This window comes from Bombus affinis, chromosome 8 (genome assembly GCF_024516045.1).
Source record: "Bombus affinis isolate iyBomAffi1 chromosome 8, iyBomAffi1.2, whole genome shotgun sequence".
Lineage (NCBI taxonomy): Eukaryota > Metazoa > Arthropoda > Insecta > Hymenoptera > Apidae > Bombus > Bombus affinis.
In genome coordinates this window covers 8,218,556-8,239,742 of record NC_066351.1, presented here as the reverse complement: position 1 = coordinate 8,239,742, position 21,187 = coordinate 8,218,556, and the positions used below count along the sequence as shown (strand labels likewise).

At 38.5% G+C, this 21,187-nt stretch overlaps 1 protein-coding gene and 1 long non-coding RNA gene across 5 annotated transcripts in view; one reads left to right on the top strand and one right to left on the bottom strand.

Moving 5' to 3' along the window:
- LOC126919703 (uncharacterized) overlaps positions 1-21,187 on the bottom strand; it is a 105,241-nt gene that overhangs the window by 33,089 nt on the left and 50,965 nt on the right. For both annotated transcript variants that reach the window (XR_007711750.1, XR_007711749.1), the window contains exon 2: positions 15,801-15,914. This is a non-coding gene — a long non-coding RNA (uncharacterized LOC126919703). The remainder of the gene's footprint in view (positions 1-15,800; positions 15,915-21,187) is intronic.
- Positions 1-21,187, top strand: part of LOC126919701 (uncharacterized) — a 33,648-nt gene that overhangs the window by 5,917 nt on the left and 6,544 nt on the right. The window contains exon 1 of one of the 3 annotated variants that reach the window (XM_050729205.1): positions 16,600-17,014. The exons of the other annotated variants lie outside the window; for them this stretch is intronic. The gene's annotated coding sequence lies outside the window, so the exon portion shown is untranslated. Of the gene's footprint in view, positions 1-16,599; positions 17,015-21,187 lie in introns of those variants that run through there. 3 annotated transcript variants of the gene reach the window in all.

Sequence of the window (21,187 nt, the reverse complement as noted above, 5' to 3'; positions counted from 1 at the left end):
AAAATCGGTCATGCTGAAAAATTCTCGATTAAATACGATCGACGAACGATTGGTTTTATCGGTTCTTTAGATTTTCAAGCACGACCGACTGCCCGTGTCCGCTTGTTTAGCCGTACTTGCTGGAAAACTGCAATTTATTTCTACCATGAGCATTTCGTGGAATCACTTGCAGGAAAGAACTAACGACAAGGTGCATCTAGCTTCAAGTTTTGCCGTAATGTACATAATGATGCAGTGACACGTGAGGATTCCTCGCGATGCTTCAGCCACTTTTTTCTTTATTTGCGCGTAGCACGATTAAAAAATCTTTTAAGAGAAAACATTTAAACGACTGTACAGCGTTGGAAGTATAATTGTTTCTGATGTTGAGATACAAAAAAATTCCATGTGTCATTTGCCTTTTAACGACGAAGATTATATTTCGCCACGCTTTTCTGATAATTTATGATAATTTCGATAATGTTTGCCAGTGAATGACTTTTCGATAGATAAAATATAATCTAAGACGTTAACACATATTTGACGTATTCCATTGCCACGAGAAAGTACAACGATCAAACATTTTAAAGCTATTCCATGAATCAAAGAAAATAATAGAATCTTTAATAATTGAAACAAATATTGATGCAACAAACTCTTACTATCTCGCCTTATTCTCTTTAACAAATTAAACAATACTATTCGATTCTTTATAAAATGATACGACTTGTTTTATTTGTCTGATATTACGAGCAAAACAGTCCTTGATTACAGTAAATCGAAAAGCAACTGGAGTTCCTTTACATAATTATACAATAATCAATATTGATCAAACGCGACTCTTGAATAAGCTAATTGAATTTATTATCGTGCGATAGTATCTTATATGCCGTAATCATAGTGTGTTCACTTTTTCAATAGAAGGGGAAGTAATTATCTTCCGATGAAATTGTCTGCCAACTTAAAATTAAATATCTGTATTTGTTGCTCACCTGTCTAACAGGTATACATCGGTAGGACGTTCATAAGATAGAGAAATTATTAAAACAATTTTCATTTCCCTGTTAAATTCCTACAAAGAAGTTTTTCCATTTTAAATATATCTACCGTAATAATCTAGATAGAATAATTGAACTATATTGTTTGTAGTATGATCCGACATTGAATTCATTATTATACGTTATCTATACAGACCGAGCATGATCGAATCATTTTCAGAAATATTGCCCTTAGAATCTATTCGTATTTGTGCTGAAATTAGTAATTCATCCGATAAAAGCAAGATTTTTTCGTAACTAGAGCAAAAAAGATGAAACTCGTCTCAACCGAAGAAAATTATAATCGATAGCAGCGTTATCGATGCGAAGGGAATGCGACAAAGAACTTAGAACATTACGTCACATATAAACATTAAATGAAAATTTATCTCGACAGGACAGACGGTATATATTATTTCTTTCTTCAATCGTAATCTCAAGTTTAGGACACAAATGAACATAAGTGTTATTTTTCACGATGATAACGATGCGCGTGCTTCTCATGCATTATACAATGCAGATAAGGGAAAGACGTATATATTGCTCCAACGTCGCTTCGTGTGACATAGCTTCTATTCGAGCGAATACGATTAGAACGTCATCAATCATTGATAGTATATAGTATTCTCTGTGGGAAAAATTAGTAAACGGATGGCGAAGCATTGAACCAAAGCAACATATATTCTAGACGGTGTTTATTTGACTTCAGAAGTGACTTCCAGAAAGAAAGATAACGTTCGGTCTACTTAGATCTTTTTTTATTTCGTTCGATCCTTCTCTTGCATGCGCTCGGCTTTCTCTAGAGAAGTTTACGTTATGATTATGAATCAAGGAAAACGATACGAAAGGCTGGACAAATATTTCGATTCCGGATGAAAAAATTATCTAATTACATGGTTGTAAATTAACCATCGTGGCTGGATAGAGAACCAATCGTATAATTATTACAGAGTCGGAATTCAATCCGACATATAAATCGCCTTGAAAAACATAAATTAACTAGCGAGAGAAACGAGCCTCGAGAAACTGGTCCTTCGCATTTAAAATAAATCCAAATCAAAATTTTCGTAAAACGATACGGGATCTTGAATTTCGTGTGCAACTTATCTTTCTACCCTCCTTATATTTGCCAGCATCTCTACAACAGTTAAAAAATGATTCGCAACTATAAATGACGACGATCTTTGAGAAATATCGGGGCTAATTTTATTTTAGAACAATACGAAAATTTCTTGAAATTCTTGACCCCATAATACAATATCGATTATCTTAACCGTTATATGTATACATCGTGTACCTTATTATACATAATTGGCTTATTATATAAATTCATACGATCTACTTTATGAACGCGTACAAAGAACACAATATATATTTATAAAATATTCCTAGATTTTTGTTTCATTAGATAATTTTCTCGTTAAAAAATATATAGCTCGTAATTTGAGAATCGATTTTTCTCGATATGGACATTATTAACGGCCCTTTAGACATAGGTATTTTCACGAATACTGTTTTTCGTTACTGTATCTCGCTCGAAAGTAAAGTACAAAATCCAAAAAATCTTATCTTTGCGATTATTTTGTAAATTACATGCAACGATATAATCTAATTAGTTACAATAACAAATGACAATGGTATAAATAGGTATTCTTTAATATAACATAGTTAAGAACATAGTATATATATGTGTAAATATAGATATATTAGCAATAGACGATAAATCCATGAAGTTTTATGAAAAACCTAACGATATACCTAGTATTCACAATGTAATAATCCATACTTTTGAAATTTTCCGAGAGAATTGAGAAATCAATATTTATGACGTAAATATCTTTCAAGAGAACCTCGCAATCAAATTTCACAAAAAGACAGTTTTTTGAGACTATATACTTCGCAAGGTATCGAATCTAAAAATTACTCTTATAGTCCACAAATTGTAAATACCTGGTAATACAGAAACTATCTCTCCGTTTAATTCTATCTACAAAAAACCATCTATGGAAATACTTTTGTCTGTCACACGTAGTTATTCCTTCAACGAACTGTTAATAATAACAAATACAATCCTAATCATTCGAAATTCCCATTAAGTACACATGAAAATGTCCGTAAAGTAGGCTCTCTTATCTTCCGCGTTTCGTAATAATTTGATACCTCACTTTGTCCTCTGCTATCCAAACAGCAAATCTCGGACTTTAGGCGTACCAGCTATTGAAGAGGGTAGGCCAGGCGGAGGGAGAGGGAGAGAGGCGCAAGTGAGACGCCTCGCTTTCCTCGATTACGGGCGAAGGTATCGTGAAAAGTATCGTCCGGTGTTGTCCGCCTCGTCCTCCGCATCCCAGTCGGTGAGCAGGCTACGGTCGCCGATAGAGGCGTGCGCCGTGTTGATCCGGGACACACACGGACTGTTTGCTCGGGGTACCATCGCGGACCCTTTTTTCATGTTAGCTCCAAGTCGAGTCACAACACTAGTAAAGTTACAAAAGCCAAAGGCAAACAGATCCGGGGACGGGCCTTAACCGGTTTATCAAACACTCGTGCGCCCCGGAGGTGGTCTCTCGTACGTTGCTGAAAGTGACGAAGACGAGGGAGATCTCGAGGACGAGGAACGACGTCGACGTCGACGGAGCTTCGTCATCTTCCTGGACGCACGCGTAATATATATATATACGTCTTGGCTGATTCGCGACGAGACGAGGAGAGAAGTTCACTGCTCTTAATGGCACACGAGACGAAACCGATCGTTCCACCGGAGGTGGAGTGAAACGAACGAAGGAGGAGTCAAACAAGTGCCAAGGCAAACCTTCTTTTCTTTTGTCAAGCACATTTCAGCCGCCGTGAAACCACCACTCTCGGCTCCACGATTTATGTTCATTTAGATTTCTTGCTACGTTGCTACTTTATCTTTTGTAATTGCGACGACACGCTTTATTCAGGCAAGCGATCGTACGATATCGAACGTGTTGATTCAATAAGCATATTCAACGAGTATATTCCAGATAAAACATTCGAATCTGTATTTGCGCAGTGATTTGTGACATTAAAGTTACAGCACAAATACAAATTCAAATGCCCTATCTCGAATATAGACGCTTCTTGAATTATTTGAGAACTTTCAGTCGCTGCATAAATTCTGTCCATCTCTTCGTTCCTATTACGTAAACTATCGGTCTTATAATAGATGTAACATTGGTACGTCGGCTGATATAAACTGCGATTCTAGAGTTTATAGAAAATAGGAGTAACATTTTTTCATTCGTTTCTTGATGATCATTCAGATGGTGGTATCACGAACACGAATCTGGTATCAACAATATTACACAACAGTTTAGATCGAAGAGATTAAATCATTAACTCTTGATAACAAATTTAGAGATGCGTAAAAAGAGGCAATATCCACGATAAATGGGCTTTGTGAATCGAATTTGTAAAAAATGCACTCACAATTATGTAGCAATGTAATATTTATTGTTTGAGGATAATAGTAACGATAATCTGTTGCAGTTTATTCCTCCGGTAAATAAGGCGTCTGTCTTTCACGAGTTTCGAGTGTTTTTAATAACGCGCCTTTGAAATGAATGACTTCCGGGCACGTATTCGCGTTTCGATCGCGTTACCCGTACTTTTTGCCGCTCGTGAAAAAGCTGTAGCGAAAATTCACAAGTCAGGGGTGAAAGTAATAAAGCAATTTCACCAACTGAAATTATACGCTGCATTCCAATCACCGAAATAGGGTCGCAAGAGAAAACCATTCGAAATTGCACCAATCGCAATTTGTCCTTGCATCGACCCCTTCACTTCCACAGAAAATTACATGAAATAACCAAAAACTGCATCGTACCATTTGCTACGTACGATCGATCGCGGAATTAAAAGTACGGTTCTCGTGTAACACGCAGACACATATGAATATCGTTTAGACATGGAAAATCACTTCGACAATAAGAATCTTTGACGAACCGCGAAATTTTTCTGTCTTCGCGTCTGATTTACCGCGAGAGAGATAAAAAGGAGAAAAAAGAAAAATGGCGGAGACCTAAGGATGACTCGAACAAGCACTGGGTTGCGGTTTCGAGTTCATCAGGGTTCACCGGACATATTATATAGGACAGGTGGGCATTCCAGCGTGAAATCAAAATATTATGCCAGTCCCTAGACTGTAGACTATAGAACGACACTGGGTGTATCGAAAGACTACGACCGGCAGATTTTTATTGTGAAACTACTTGTTACATATCAGTTTAAAATATTTTTATTCCACGTTGTAAAATGATGATTTTTAATTGAATTCTAATGTCAGAAGATTTTTTCTAAAAAGAAAATAATTTTTTAATTTATTTACTATCGATGTTGCATATACGTAAACTAATATTCTGATAAAGTATTAAATAGGGAAATGATAAATATATTTGTCTTTGGTAAAATTGTTTTTCTTTTTGTACTACGTCTTCTTTCTAAAGTACATGAAAAAATGTATTTCTATTATGTATAACTAGAATAACGAGAATAATAATAAAATAACAATGATATAGAGTAACAAATTTTAGTTAGTATTTTAGCTAAAATTACATTTTTTCAAGAAAGATATTGCAAGTAAGAAAAAAGATTCGCAAGTTATCTATATCATCATAGTATCTGTATGTTTTTCGTAAGCAGTAATCGTTTGTTGAAGATAAATTGATTTTTCTGAGTCTTCACTTTAGTAAAATGTTTCGTAAATCGTAGATATATACTAAACGTCGTATAACATTAGGACTAGGTATAACGTGTAACTGTATCAGAGATACGTATTCGCATAAACCTGTCGTATCGAATCCAGATTGTTCACAGCACAGCATACATTTACAAATATTTGAATGAAATTGGTTACGCTTGCTTAAGTTTCAGCAATTTAATTATTTAACATACCAGTTAGTTATTAAACACTAAATGCAACTGCACCTTGAAATATAACGAGATAAATATTTATATTACAATTTCTCTTACTTTTCATATTCATATTCGAAATTTTATGAAACGTATATTACTTCCAGTGATACTAATCATGCGTTATCATAATGTATAGAACTACGAAATATATCATTATACTAATCTGCTTATTTATATAATTTTTAAAGATTTATAATACAATAAACAGCTCTCCGAATCGAAATACCAAGTGATAACCTTAAATATTCGATCGCGATCAGAGTTCTTGTCGTGCAATACACGTAATTTCGTATGCAAGGAAAAACTCTGCTAGACGTACGTCATTCGGAAAGCCAGACGGACGTCGGGTTTACTCTGTCGCCTCTTTCTCTTTGTTCCTTTCTATCTCCGTCTGACTGCCTCTTCGTTGCTCGATAGCAACTTTTTCGTTGCTTCACATATAAAATTACTCAAGACGTGACAAACCGAACGTGGTAGGCGGTAGTAGACGTGCATTCAATTGACAAGATACGCAGGCGTAACGTACATATGTCGCCAGTATGTCATCGTGCGTCGATTTTGTCGAGTCTTCGGAGTTACTTTTTCTACCAATTTGTTAATCGTGCGCTCACTTACTAACAGCGCGACGACGTGAGCCTTGGTCGGTGAGAGAGAAAGAGAAAAAGATAAAAAGAATAAAAGAGCCTGCGAGCAAACCGGGTTCAAGATAAATTCAGTTTCATGCATTCTTGTCTGGTTTTCTGACGGGTTCGCCTGTCTGACTACCGACTATCGGCCACCGGTTCGATCTCCTTCTGCCTCGAGAGATACACGAACGATGTTGAAACAAGGGCGATCTCGAGTCATTGTTCCAAGATTTATGGGCAAATCGATAATATCAATCTGCCCGTCGGCTTATCACCAGCGGCTGCGTTACCACCATCTTGTATTTCGCAAAACACCGGAACTACGTTTTTCTGTACGATATCTGCCACATTCTGACTCCTTTTCGGTGTAAATCGTGCCAGGTTATGGCAAAACTACATAAAAGTCGGAAGACTTCTTGCTTTAACTAATGGCAGCTGGCCGATGAAACTGTGCGCGAATTTCACTTTATTTGTATTCTCAGTGATTCATATTTTACGAATCTTAAAAAGATTGTTTTTGTACACGTAAGTATTAAAAATATTTCATACGAGAGAGAAAATTCTGAATTTTTAATCTGATACATCCACAAAGATAGAAATGTTTGCTGACTAAGATTTAAGAAATTTCACGCAAATTAATGTATTTAAAATTTATTGAATTTATTTGAAATTACTCGTTTTATGTCATACGTAAAAATGATTATTTGTTATTGACATTTGTTTTCGAAAAAATCAAATGATTATATGATTCGAAATGTGGATAAAATAATCATTTTATTTCAAATAAATACCTTCAAGTATAGTATAATAATAAATCATATATACCGTTTATACGATTGTGCACTATGTACACTGATACACTTTCTAACAAATTTCATATTTTCATCGGTATAATTACAGTATCGCAAAAAGCTGGCATTTCTGTTCGCATGACAAGCAAATAAGAGATAAGCAGACAGTTAGCGATATAACTTATCAGACATAAAAGCCATCCCGAAATGTGAAATCCTCTTTAAAAGCATGTCCGTATCTCACTTGAAAGTACAAAAGTTAATAAGAACAGCTGAATCGTCGCTATCAAACGAAGATTTAACAAACATTTAAAGTTGTCGCATTTGTCCGATAATTTTGTCATTCATATCTCCATTTAACTCTTTTACGGTATTTACTTGCGATTATCGGTGAATTTGGTCACTGTGCTTCGGCTATTGCAATTGAAAATTTACCGCGGTTTCGTTATCCCTAATGAACCGCTAATTGCAAGGATTTACGAATACGTTAAGCATCGGTAATTATTTCATATTGGTTTAAGGCGCGTACCGGGCCCCACTTTACATGAGAAATAGCATTGTTATTTATATGAAAACATGATAAGCAACGTTTAATTTTTTATGGCTCATGCATTTTGTTTTATTGCCATGATTAACGTTTTTTGTCAGCCCTAATTAAATTTATAATTAAAGTACTTGTTCATCGAACGTTTTAAAATTGCTTGTATGGTATAAAGAAAGAGGTAGATTTAACATGAGATAAACAATATAACATGTATTAAATATTGTAATGTTTAAAGAACTTGAATTTTATGTCATTAGAATTTCTTTTTAGTATTGTGACTGTGGATTTTTATGGATATATGGGCAATTTTAAAGTGCAAGTATATATAAAATACCTGAAATATAGTAGTCGTTATAATGGTTGCAATTAGCGAATGAAACAAATTTTTTCTTAAGCTCAATTTGTTTTAATCGTATTCTTAAAAAATGTATATTCATGAAAAATATAAATTTGCATAAATATCCATGGTCTAATGATTTATGATTTTTAAAATGTATTCTGGTACGTGAAGCTAACCGATGTTTGTTTACATATTCGATACAGTATCAATAAGATATTTAACACCGAAATAATCAAGATATCAGAAAGATTTCTATTTTTATGAAATATATAATTCCAATTGAACAAAATTTCTCGATTCGTACGTAAAGATTTGAAAGTTCAGAGTACGGGTGGCATTGTACTGCGCAGAAGTGAGGCAATGTTTAAATTACACGCTACGTAGCAAATCGAGCTTTACGAGGCCTTGGTGAACACTCTTCCGTTCCACCACCTACGATGGCAATTACAGGGCTTCAAGCAAATCGTATGCCATGGAAATGCTTTTACTTCCGCAAACTGGCACGACGCTTGTAAAATAACGCATGTCCATATTTTAAATACCGACATTTTCCATACTCACAGCTGCAAAGAATCTGCATTTATCATGTCTCAGGAGGCGTGCATCACGTACCACGTCGAACCTTATAATTTTTCGCAGTAGTTACGAATCTATCATTCATCAAACGTAAACAAAAAGATATAGAATATTTGTTGGATATCTAATCACGAAGAAATCATATCTGTCACGTACGAAAGTTGCTCTGTTTAGTGAAACTTCTTGGACTCGAAAATTTAAATTACGCTTTCGAAAAATCGCTATAAATTGTTGGAAAAGATTTTCAGTATTTTTGTACGAAGTTTTAATATATCACGCAAGATATTGATATCTTGTTACGAATATTTTTATCAATGTTTTCAACGATTCTTTTATAGCAAAAATTAAAGATTCTTAAAATGTGTGTTATGAAATATACTCACTGGCTCGGTTTCAAATAACATTAAATGTATTTTTTATAAGAACACCGAGTATTTGTAAAAATATTTCAACAATATTTAATAAGAATATAAAAAATATATGCTTTTATGCGATAGGTGGTCCAGCGATAATATGAAAAACATACTTATACATACATACTAGTTTATTATGTTCAGAAAGGGACGAGTTAATCGTAGTTTTAGAATTAGGAAAATACGAGTTCTTTATGCTCGTAAAATTTGTTAACAAAATCCTAATAAATTAGTTTAATAATAAATTAGCTGATAAATAGATTAATAGATAAATAGATTTATATTAACAATAATTTATATAAAGATTAGCGTGCACATAACAAAGCATAACGTTCGAACGCAATGTTTGAACGAGAACTCCTAACGTTCCACGTTGGAGCTGGTGAAAAGGATCGACCGTGGCGAGCATATAATTGGTCGTAGCGGAGTTTGACGATACGAAGAGAGCACCGGCGATAGCCCGGGGTGTGTTGATTCTGAAGTCAGGCCAATTACGAAACGTGCAATAAGCAATGGTCGTACGACCGTCCGAAGACACGCGGCCATCTACGATCTTTCGCCACCTGACGCCATCCATCGTGCGGCTGATTGCTATTCTTTACCTTGGGGGCCCTGTGAGCGCAATGAGCGATGCGTTCATTCATGTCGAAGTACAGGGTTGCGATGTCTACGCCGCGAGTGCAGCATGCGCGGATCGCTTTCCGCTATAATATAGAGATGCTTGATACACAATGATACACGGCTATCGATCTGTACGAGAAAGATCTATCCAAGAGGTACACGCACGCGGCCTATGATCCGATCAGAACCGATAGCGATCCATGTGTGATTCGTATACGCGACCTGTTTACCATTTCTCACGAGAAGAAATATCCACGCTTCGGCGAGTCGGGCAATTAACCGAGCGTTACAAAAAAATCCGATATAATCGCGTTTTTTAAACGAGAATCGACATGAAAAGCAATTTCTTTTTTGCGATAATCGCACGTGTCGTTTGAATTATTACCAATCATAACGACACTTATAGGTGTGCCTATTTAGCATGTACTTATACAAGTACATGTCGTTATGTAATACTCAATGAAACATTCGAAATATCCAAGGATATGACGTGTGCGCTTTAATTATCTACTACACGTGCTGGAAATATTCAGATGAGGTCAGAAAAGTCTTCTCCCTCTGTTCCAGTTTGTCACCCGTTAAAACACGATTTTTCGCGGTCCGGTTGCAAAAGCGTCGCAGCGAACAGGATATTTGCAAATTAAAGTAAATCGATCGATTTTATCTCGAGCAATAAAGCCGGTTTATCTCGTCCCGGTGAAAATTCAATCTGGTAACTAGCCCCTCGGCTCTGACGGATTCCATTAATTAATTCCCTCGGATAAACATCTCTGTTGTGCAAAATGTTGCTTCGACGCTTGTCTAAAAGATCGCATGTGCGCGATGGCCAGATCGATCGATGGTCCTGATCGTTCTCGCGCGACCTTGACAAAAAAACACAGACATCGAACAATGGGTACGCATTGGAAGACTCTTTCAGACGCGCGGGTATCGTGGGTGGAGCGAGCGAGTTTGTGCCTGACCACCGACAACTCTTTGATTCAGTGCGATTGTTGCAAAGTCGGTTCAATGATCGCCGCGACACACCAACGGCCACCGCTGCTCGTTCCTTTTGCAACGAGCCGTGCACGCAAGAATCACACGAACGTTTTGCCGCGGACATGCCGCTCAGTCACGTTTACACACTCGCCACCACGTGCTCGTTACTCTATCGCGTTTCAATTTCTACGTACTTGCATATCGCTCATTTGTTACAGCAATAACAATGCGGGAATGACGATTTTAAAGGAAACAAGTTAAACGGTTTTGAATCGTTGTAATTTTGTAAGAACATTACAGGAAAATGCGAAATTCGTACGATGAGAAACGTCGAACTAATACGAAAACACTATGATATTCTCATTTAGTTCGATAAATTCACATTTATTCTTAACATTGATGACGATTCCTATTTTGAGTTCTACTATAATACTCCTAATGTGAAATTTATTCTGCAATCATGATTTATATAATATTATGTCGTTATTGTTAAAACAGATTTCAACATAAGTCATAATATACTATTTCATCAATAGTCGTAAGCTGATGTGACATATTATTAATGATAAGAAAAAGAAGAAGCTGTAATTACATTTACAGCGGTATCGTAATAGAACAAGATGACATTCTTTGAACTTTAATGAACTTCACATTGCTGTTGTAATGACATAACTAAAATATGTTATCGTTGATGCGAACATTCATAGGCCATAGTAATAGTTTTTTTCTGGTGTACATATGCGCTTATAGGTCAAGAGAATGGATTTTGCTTAATGCGTGTAGGTGTCGATAGGGTGTTGAAAGGGTTAATGTCAAACAAAGTTTCTTGCAAAGTAGCAAATGTTATGACGTGATTAGTTTAAGAGGTCAGCTTAAAATATTGACCTACATCTACTTCTATCCACAACTCTATCTACACGCAACGCTACGGGCGATATAATTTGTATAATGAGTGAATTGATTACATTTAATACGATATGATTGCGATATTTCAATATTCTAGCAAACCTAATTACATTTATGTAACAGAACTCCTGGCGATCATGGTGCAGTAAAAAAATTAAAAAATATGCAGCGGTTTAAAAGAAATAGATAATTATTAGTACCGTGTAATTGGTCTATATCGCATGTACCAAACAAATTTTCCAATTTGATTTTATCGAGAACCAAAGGGCGCATAGATTCTATTCTATTCTCTATTATCGATGTATTTCTTCCACATAGAATTATCCCTTTGCTGGTTGTATTATGATTTTTCAGACACCCTCTATTTTCATTAAATATACGTAGTCACCATCCGAGAACATAAACTCCAAAAAAAAATTAACCAAGCTTTCCATAGATGTCTCGTATTTTAATCATTGGACGAAAGACGTGCGATGAGCATTAAAAAGAATGACGCGATGACACATCGTGACAGAGTCGGCCGACTTTATGACCTCGAGGTCGAGGTCGTTATCGGCTCGGCGCGTTCGACAATGCGTGAAAATCGTAAAGATCCTAAAAGGACGTCGAGGCGTGGTACGCGTACCCAGTTCCATTTAAAAGTCCTGCTGACATCTCTGTATATGCTCTGCGCGCCAGATCCTCATAAAGGGTCGTATAAGCTGCGGCGCGAAAGTTTGATTTTATGTCCCTCCAAGACGAAGAAGACCGCCCGCCGTTAGTCACACAAAACTCTCTGCTTTCTTTAATGTGACGTGAGCTGCGCAATTTTACGGTTTCGCGTTCGAGAATTTTGCTTAATCGGATAACATTGTTGCCTTGCGGTAAGATATCGGTGCGTTTATTACCGGCCGTACGTCTTTATACTCGTAAAAAAGCTGCGAGAAACTCTGAAGGATAAGCACGATCATGTTTAAGAAAATTCTTAAAATGCATATAAATATCCTACTGTCCATAAGCAATTCGACACGTTCATATTATGGCAAACTCAGCGGCTCGCAAAAGTATTTGGACACATGTAGACATTTTCTTGGATATATATATATATATATATATATATATATATATATATATATATATATATATATATATATATATAGGGTGTGGTAGGAATTGTCGATACAATCGGGCAGGGAGTGGTTCCTTGTGGAAAAATAAGTGGAAAATATACAATAGGGTCTTTATGTATAAGATTTCGTTTTAAAAAAAAATGATTTTGAAAATCAAACCAGCACAAATGTATTAACTGTAAATTTCGACTCGACTTTTGTTTCTACTCGTGTTTTGTATTTTTACACATACGCAATGTATATTAAGTTGGATAACTAAAGTATATATTTAACTCCAAAATTAAAAACAGTTTTGACTTGAAATTGTTTGACGATATATCTCATTATCAGTGACTTGCTGTGTATCTCACCTGTGACTTTGGTATGCAATTTCTTATAGTTTAATTTTAAACTAAAGATTTTCTTTCAACTATTCTTATTTGTTCATATAAAGTACAAAAGTGAAGTCTAAACATATGTAGAGCGAAACATACGTAGCGTTCTTTGTATCGCGATTTATAAAGCTTTTTCCTTATACGGAACGGAAATTGTAATTTTACGAAAAGTCGTGTATCGAAATATCATAAAAATAATCTTGTCAACCTCGTGTACTTAGTTCGTTCGAGTTTCCTACCCAAAGGCTATAAATTACTTCCGGTGAAATATAACGCCGATGAAAACATGCTCGGTCTTACCAAATACCTTCGTTCTGATTAGATTAAGCGATGACCGTGCACGAATGTTCCATTCCGAAGATATAATCCTCCGAGTTTGGTGTGAATGAAACTTTACGACGTTGGTCGTAAAGACTCGTCGCGAAATCGAACATACGACAAACAGCGAATTACCCTTGGTCATGACCAAACAAAACGACCAATTCCTTTCCATTGTACACCATTTTATCGTAGATCTAACAGCCAAACGGAAATTAAAAAATAACAGCGAATTCGCTTTCAAACATAACGTGAAATTCCTTCCATTATATTCTACCATCGGCGCTACTTCTACTGGCTGTAGCTCATAAATGTGCAAGGACTAACGTGTCTAAGCGTGAATGAACACGGGCGTGGAAAATATTTTTCCCTGCATCTTTCTCTCGGAATGTTCCAAGAAAGATCAGTCGTCCGCTGAGAACTAGACTGACAAGAATTCGCGCAATGAATAATGCATATTATTGCCCATTAATCACAATGTTTCTTTTATTCCGTTTTATCGCGCCGAACCGCAGGCAATTTCACAATCGTTTGCATAATCTATTTTTTCACTGTGTAACGCCACGACAACACATCCGATCGTAAATATCCATAACAGATCCTTTGCGCGATAGCAGCGAATATCGGCAATAAAAGGCGTTGATTCCCAGTGTAATTTCCTCTGTGATATCTCCTTCGATCGTTTTCAATTTTCGATAACTTCATATATATTACTACATACGTTTGCCGAACCTATCGCGGGCAGCATTACATGCATTATCTATCGAGTTAGTTTCCCGTTTCTCTGCTGCATCGGCAGAAGCTATAGGTTCATGAATAGACGATTTGGACGTTGGTGTACGAACGAGGATCTGGCGAAACGCCGAGCCACGCGCAATCTTTCAATGGAAAAAAGGGGAGACGGTGGGTCGCGCAATTGCATCGTTCGAAAAAGAAAGGAGGCAGGAGGACGCGAGAGAGTCGCGATACCATCGACCGCAATTCACGCACATAGAATCGGCCTCCGCGAGCGCTTTCTTACGCACGTGTGCGCACGCGTGTGCGGCCTATCGCCGGCCGAGGATTCGAGATAATGTAATCGACGATGACATTGAACGCCGTAGTAGCCGATCGCGTGCATTCCAGCGCTCTGAGCTTCTCCCCCTCTCGCCGCGATGCGGTCGTGAAACGTCGTTCCCGATCAACTCTTGCACCGATGCCAACGGTAGGCTGTCACCTCTGGATATAAACGATGGGTGACGTCAGTATGACATCAGTGATCCATATCGTCGTAATACCGTAAAGCACCTTCGCCGTGTGTACGTGAACGGTTGCACAGTGTTGCTGTTTTCGCAGGGATACCTTGGACGATGCGCGTAAGACAGCGATGAACGCGCTATACATACAGACAGTCGGTCTGAGTCCGTCAAAAACGAACGAGAACATGACGACGACGACGACGACGACGAAGGAGAACACACGCGCAAAGAAAAGAAAAGAACGACAGCTAGCAAGTAGGGGAAGAGAAGAAAGGTGGAAGAAAAAGAGTGGACGGTGGCGGAATTGGTGAGAGGCGAAGGATGGAGTTTAACGCGCAACCCTGGCAACTTAAAATCCCTCAGCATCGCGCACAGTTTATGGGTGGGGTCGTCCTCCGACGGGGAATATCCAACGCGAGCTGGTTCCACCAGACAAAATGCAAATCTTCCTGCGGCCCGCTAATCTGTCTGGCGCATCCGTGACGTCAGGTTCCATTGGCGGAGACACCATTTGCGATACGGCTTGACCTGATTTTCCTTCCTCATTGTGAAAACACGCGTATCGCGTGCAATTTCAATAGCGAGGGAGGAACGTTAACTTTCATTTTCTTCGCAGAGGAATTGTTAAATAAGGCGCATCTTTCGTATTCACAATCCAGGAAGGATTATGAGCTGATGGTAGAACTTAATGGATATACATGATATCGTATGGTTTCGAGATTGAACGCGAGGAGAAAGCTCGACGCCTCTGCAGACTATTCTCGACGACCCTCCGCGTGCGTATCGTATTAAATGTTGCGTGCCGTGCATAACCTGCCTCTTCCTATGGTGCCCACCGTGTATTCGCGCATAGTACGCGATATTGTTGTCGTAGGTGCGGATGAGGATGGTACACCTTCGGTGTACAAACACGATATCTGCATACATGCGTGTACGCGCGTGCACGGAGTATGTATGAAGAGATTCAGAGAGGAGGAGATGTAGAAGGAGAGATGCAGAAACGCGTCCCACTTACCATTTTGAATGACACCGCACTAACGAAATGTATTGACATGCTTCGGCATATACGCGCTTGCCAATAATTCGATTGTCCATTCGATCTGACGTTACACGTATCGTATCTCTGAAACTGAAGATGAAGGAAATCAATACGTTAGATACATCGATCGGAATAATCTATCAAAGCGTAAAATATTTACGGATATGGTGTTAATAGTAGCAATATTTTATTAAATAATTTATCGACATGAAATAATATTCGACTTTGCGATGATTAGAAAGTTGGTTGAAACATTTACGCTTGTTTAGAAGAAAATTATCTGACAAAACATTATCCTTCTAAAAATGTTACAAACATGTTGCATCGAACCTGACCTTAACCTTGGATAATATCGAACACACTTATTATTTTCTAAACATATACTTTTCTACAATGATGTTGCTTCTTTTTACTCAGATACGATGAAAAAATAGTACAAATACGATACTTCCGCTGTTTTCCTTACAAATAATCTACAGATGTTTTACCAAGCGAAGTAGAAATCGTGTCCAACAACGAAACCACAGTTCACGCTACAATTCCGTCTCTTTCGTTTGCGAAGGTGCAACTCACATTTATTAATGTCTGCTGCGACGCGTTCGCCTCGCACACGCGATTCCCGGTGACGCGTACGTGTGACGGAGCACATACTTATCTTCCAGGTCCCGTCGCGTTACTTTACAGACTCGTACGCGAAATACTCTCGAACGCTTTGTATCGAGCAACTCGCTCCCACATTCGTGCCTGGCAATGATATTGCGTTCCTTCTTTCAACACGATCTGCCTGCCTCTCTTTCCGGCTGGACAGTACGTGGACTCTCTGTTTGCTTGTCTTTCTCTTTTACTCCTTTCTCCCTCGTTCGAGTCGGTCCAAAGAGAGGCGAAGGTGGAGGCTAATCACCACGCAATCACCGCTCCCGGTGCGGCCAACTCCGACCCGTTCTCAGAAAGCAGCAACCGCCTTTTGCCGCCGTGGGGCATTCACCACTGCGGTACCGGTATAGCAAAACCAACAATCTTCATCCTCAGCTCCGCGGGAAAAAAAGGCCTCTCCACCCTCCACCCTCTTCTCCGCCTCTTTTCTCCAAATCACCGGAGGGCCGACCGATCGGCCGACTACTGGCATCCAGGGAATCCATCGCGAGAATGGCGGCGATTCCACTTTGAGAACCGATCGACAGACCTCGAACGTACGTATTAAACAGCGGAGTAAGCAATCTTCCGAACACGACATTGCCCGGAATGCGGATCATTGGAACGGGATGATGTCCAGATAGCACCGTTATTATAACCTGTGAAGATTGCGATCTGAAATTCTGTTCCGATTTTCAAGTACACGATTGACCCGAGAAACAGGCGTATCGTCTCATCGACTCGATCATCCGCAGCCACTAAAACGATCGTTAGGCCTTCCATCTTTGCGACAATTATTATCTTTCCGATGTTGATTAATAATTGTTTTATTAACCGATTCGTTATTCCAAGATATATTTTCGTATGTTATAGAAGATGGCAGTTAAGTATCGGATCTTTGATATCCTCATTTGCATGTATGTAGGTACGTTGCGTGTAATATTGAATTCGCTTTGAATTGCTTGATTAGAGCTACAAGGTGATCTTGAAATTAGCTCTGTCACTATGCGCGTACGTTGTACAAGCACGATGCAGACTATAAATCGTTAAAACTTATAATTATATAAAACGACACAGATAACGATATGTTTCCTGTTTTAAAATCTACGATACGAGAAATAAATAAGTACGAAGTATCGAGAACAAAAGTGGACTAACCGTAATACTCCACAAATCGAATAATTTAGTATCTGAAATAAACGTGAGCACAAAATATTGACAACCGGTTTCGTTATCTACGCGTGATTTGGAAAACGTGAATTTCTCCACTTTCGTACAATTAATACAGCTTACTGGAATAAATCAAACCCGTAAACTCGCATTAGTTCATTTTTTGCTCTCGATATCTTATATTAACCAGGAACTAAATAGCTATACGCACACTGCGCATAAGACAGCCCGTTTTAAAGATCTGCAGCGGTTTCTCGTTTTAATCAACATCGAGAAGGTTAAAGGTATCGTAATACGCTTCCACCGTTCGCGTTATAACGTTCGATGATACTCGCGTAAAGTGAGTAGATTTTATGAAAAAAAAACTGGGGATGAAATTGAGACGGGGACACACGAGCGGGTAGCGATGCAAATTGATACAGTTGGGAGCAATGGTCGTTAGAAGTGTACACAATATGGGGTGCACCTTTAACGGCGGCTGCGTACACCCACGCAGTGTGTATATCCGACGATACGACTCGGCTGGAACCAGCGGCTGAGAGCAATTCCGGGAGAAGAAGAGGAGGCGTGAGTTTACGATAAGATACACACGTGCGACTGGCTCCCTCCGGTTTCGCCGCAACGGGCTAATCGAATCGTGACTTATTGTCAAGCTAAGTCTATATTCAAATACGCGCAGAGGTCACGTTCGTTAGAACTTTACGGTTAACGTTTGAATGTCGGTTCGATTTTACTCGGAAGATCGACCATAGAATAATGTTCAATGCTTTCGACGATTGATATATTATCAACAAAGATCTCGATGTGCATTGCAAGCGTAAGGTATATCGCTTGTTGTTACGATCAAATTGACGCTATTGAAAATTGAGTGGATCGTATAGTTGATTTCTGATTCGCGACGCGTGCGTCGACACTAGGCAGTTGTAAGTGAAATATCGGCTTTAACGCGATATCATCTGGCATTCGTTCCGGGATTGATTTTTCCCTCTAACAAGCAACGCCTTGCCACCCTTAACGACGTATATTTAACTGATAACGAGAAATACGTCGTGAATCTGTAGAACCAGTTACGCTAAAGCTCTTGATTTATGATGGAAAAGCAAAGCAAGAGGCGGTTTCAATTAATCACTTATTCTGATCGAGGAGTACGAAAGCGGGTCTCGGGGTGCGAGATGCGCATCATCGAACGGTACACGTGTGCTCTCGCTGACCAATGCGCTAAGACGTGTGTTCGTTCACGCGTGACTGACGTGCGAATTGCACGAACGATCGTATCGAATCGCCGTGACAGCTCGCGTCTGAACACACGCGTCGGAGCTGCGCTTCGATGTACACGCACGCACGGGCAATTAACGCGCGTTAATTATCCCCGTGGTGGTCCTCCGGCTCTTTGTCGGCGCGTTCAATAACGCGTCGATTCTAAATTCGTTTGTCGTATATAAGTTGTACGGCGAAAAATCCGAGACAGGGTCTCATTTCGAAAATGCGATCCATCACGTGGCTGAATTTGATACATCGGACTTGTTTAACCTTTCATCGAATAATACGGTGTGAAACAAATCGATTGAGATGGATACTATGGATAATCTTCGGGTTACACGTGTTCTGTGAACATTTTCATAGAACGTAAAAATCGCAAAATTGCGACAGCGTATAACGTGTTATCTATAAAAGGTAATTTAGACAAAATGCAATTTGACGATTGGAACTTTCGTGCAATATGAAATTTGAAGCGAAACTATCGGAAGAATCTCCGAGATATAATTTTGTTATATTTACGATCTATTGTGTAAGCATGATATTTATGTTTATTTAAAATCGATTATAACGTCACTTTGTACGAGCGCCGAACATATACCGAAGATAATAAGATATTTTATCGCGTTTCCGAATAAGTTACGATTGCTTTCTGTTCGTGCAACCACTTGATAAGTTTGATCACACGATAATCTTTTATAAAATGAATGAAATATTCAGGTTTATAAATTTTGCCTCTAAAACTTTGTTGGGTAAAATCTTGAAATCCGACCTTCGATATTTTTCTCAGCATTCACGTCCTTACATTTTTCAATTTTTACGCGCATGCAAAGTTCGTTAAAGCACATCTCATCGATTATCCAAATTTCGGGTCCAATGGTGTTTGCGTTCCGCGATATAACAGATAAATCAGTTTTAATCGACACTCCCCTTTACGTTTACACGAAATTCAACGATAATGAAGCTCGCGCGAAATTTATTAACCGGCGGGGGTCTGGCCTCGTAAAAAGTTCGAAAGATCCGCACGCCTTCGGGGTGAGTTCGCAAGGTATGGAATCGCGAAGGAAGTCGTAAGCTGGGACGTTTAATTGCGCAATAAATCCTGATTCTCCGATTTGCAACCCATTTCCTACTGCGGGGGCGACGATTGGTCGCTGTTAAATTGGCGCGTAGGTGCAATGGTAGGTACCTACGTATCCATGTAGGTACGCCGACTGTGAAAGTCGGAAGAGCCTCGATTCTCCCTTTTCCTCTCTTTCTCTCTTTGCAATCTCTCTATCACACCCTCGGGCGTGAAACGGCATACGACCTTTCTTCAATCGCGATCTCTACTCTCTTTGTTGATTCCACAGCCTCGCGGTGACAGACTTCTTCAAACATCGACGTCCTTTTTCATATTTACGATCGGCTGGAAGAAAATCCGCGTAATCATTTTCACCAGAGCTCCGGCTTCGATCTTTAAATCCGAGAAACTGGAATTCGGAATCTTACGAGGTCTTGAAATTCGGCACCGCCGAAATCTGGAATTACTTGCTTTCTTTATTTTTTTCCGAAGAGTATCCATCGTGTCAGGAACTAAGTTCTTGGGAAATTTCTTTCGGAAAATCGAGAAATTAAATTTTTATGTTTCGTTTCTTCACGGTATAAACGACCGTAAGGAATCGGTGAAAACTCGTATCATTTAAGCTGAACGTACAGTCTAAATGAAAACTCGGTTGGATTATTATCGATTGGGGAGAATAAATTCGTTTTATGGAAATTATTATTTCCCTAATAAGTTTCCGATTACAAAAGTAATCTGTCGTAGACTCGAGTTTCGAGTCATTTTTATTTAAAGACGAAATAAACGGCGAAACGTGTACGCACGACATTGATGCAATGCCACCTTCATTACACGTACCGACGTGACGTATTTCAAAATCGAAACAATACGCGATTTTATTAATGCATCGTGCTGTTGCTGGTGAATGACAGCGACGCGTTACTTGAATTCTGATTGAAATTAAGTCATCCAGTTTACATATCAATTATTTCATTGCATCCTCAACTCATTTTCTCATTCTTCGTTTGTTTCTTCATATCAGGTAAACAGAACGGCAAAATAATCAGCACAATTAGACCTAAGTACAATTTAACTTTAAACTGTAAATTGTTACGGTATATTCTGGTTATCTCGACATGAAGGAAACTATGCGTTCAATTAAGATACAGTTAACTCGTGTTATAACGATTAATATGTTCCATGTGTCCCATAGTGTTGAAACGTTTGATTAAACCTTTATAAATAAAGTTCTCTTTGCTTA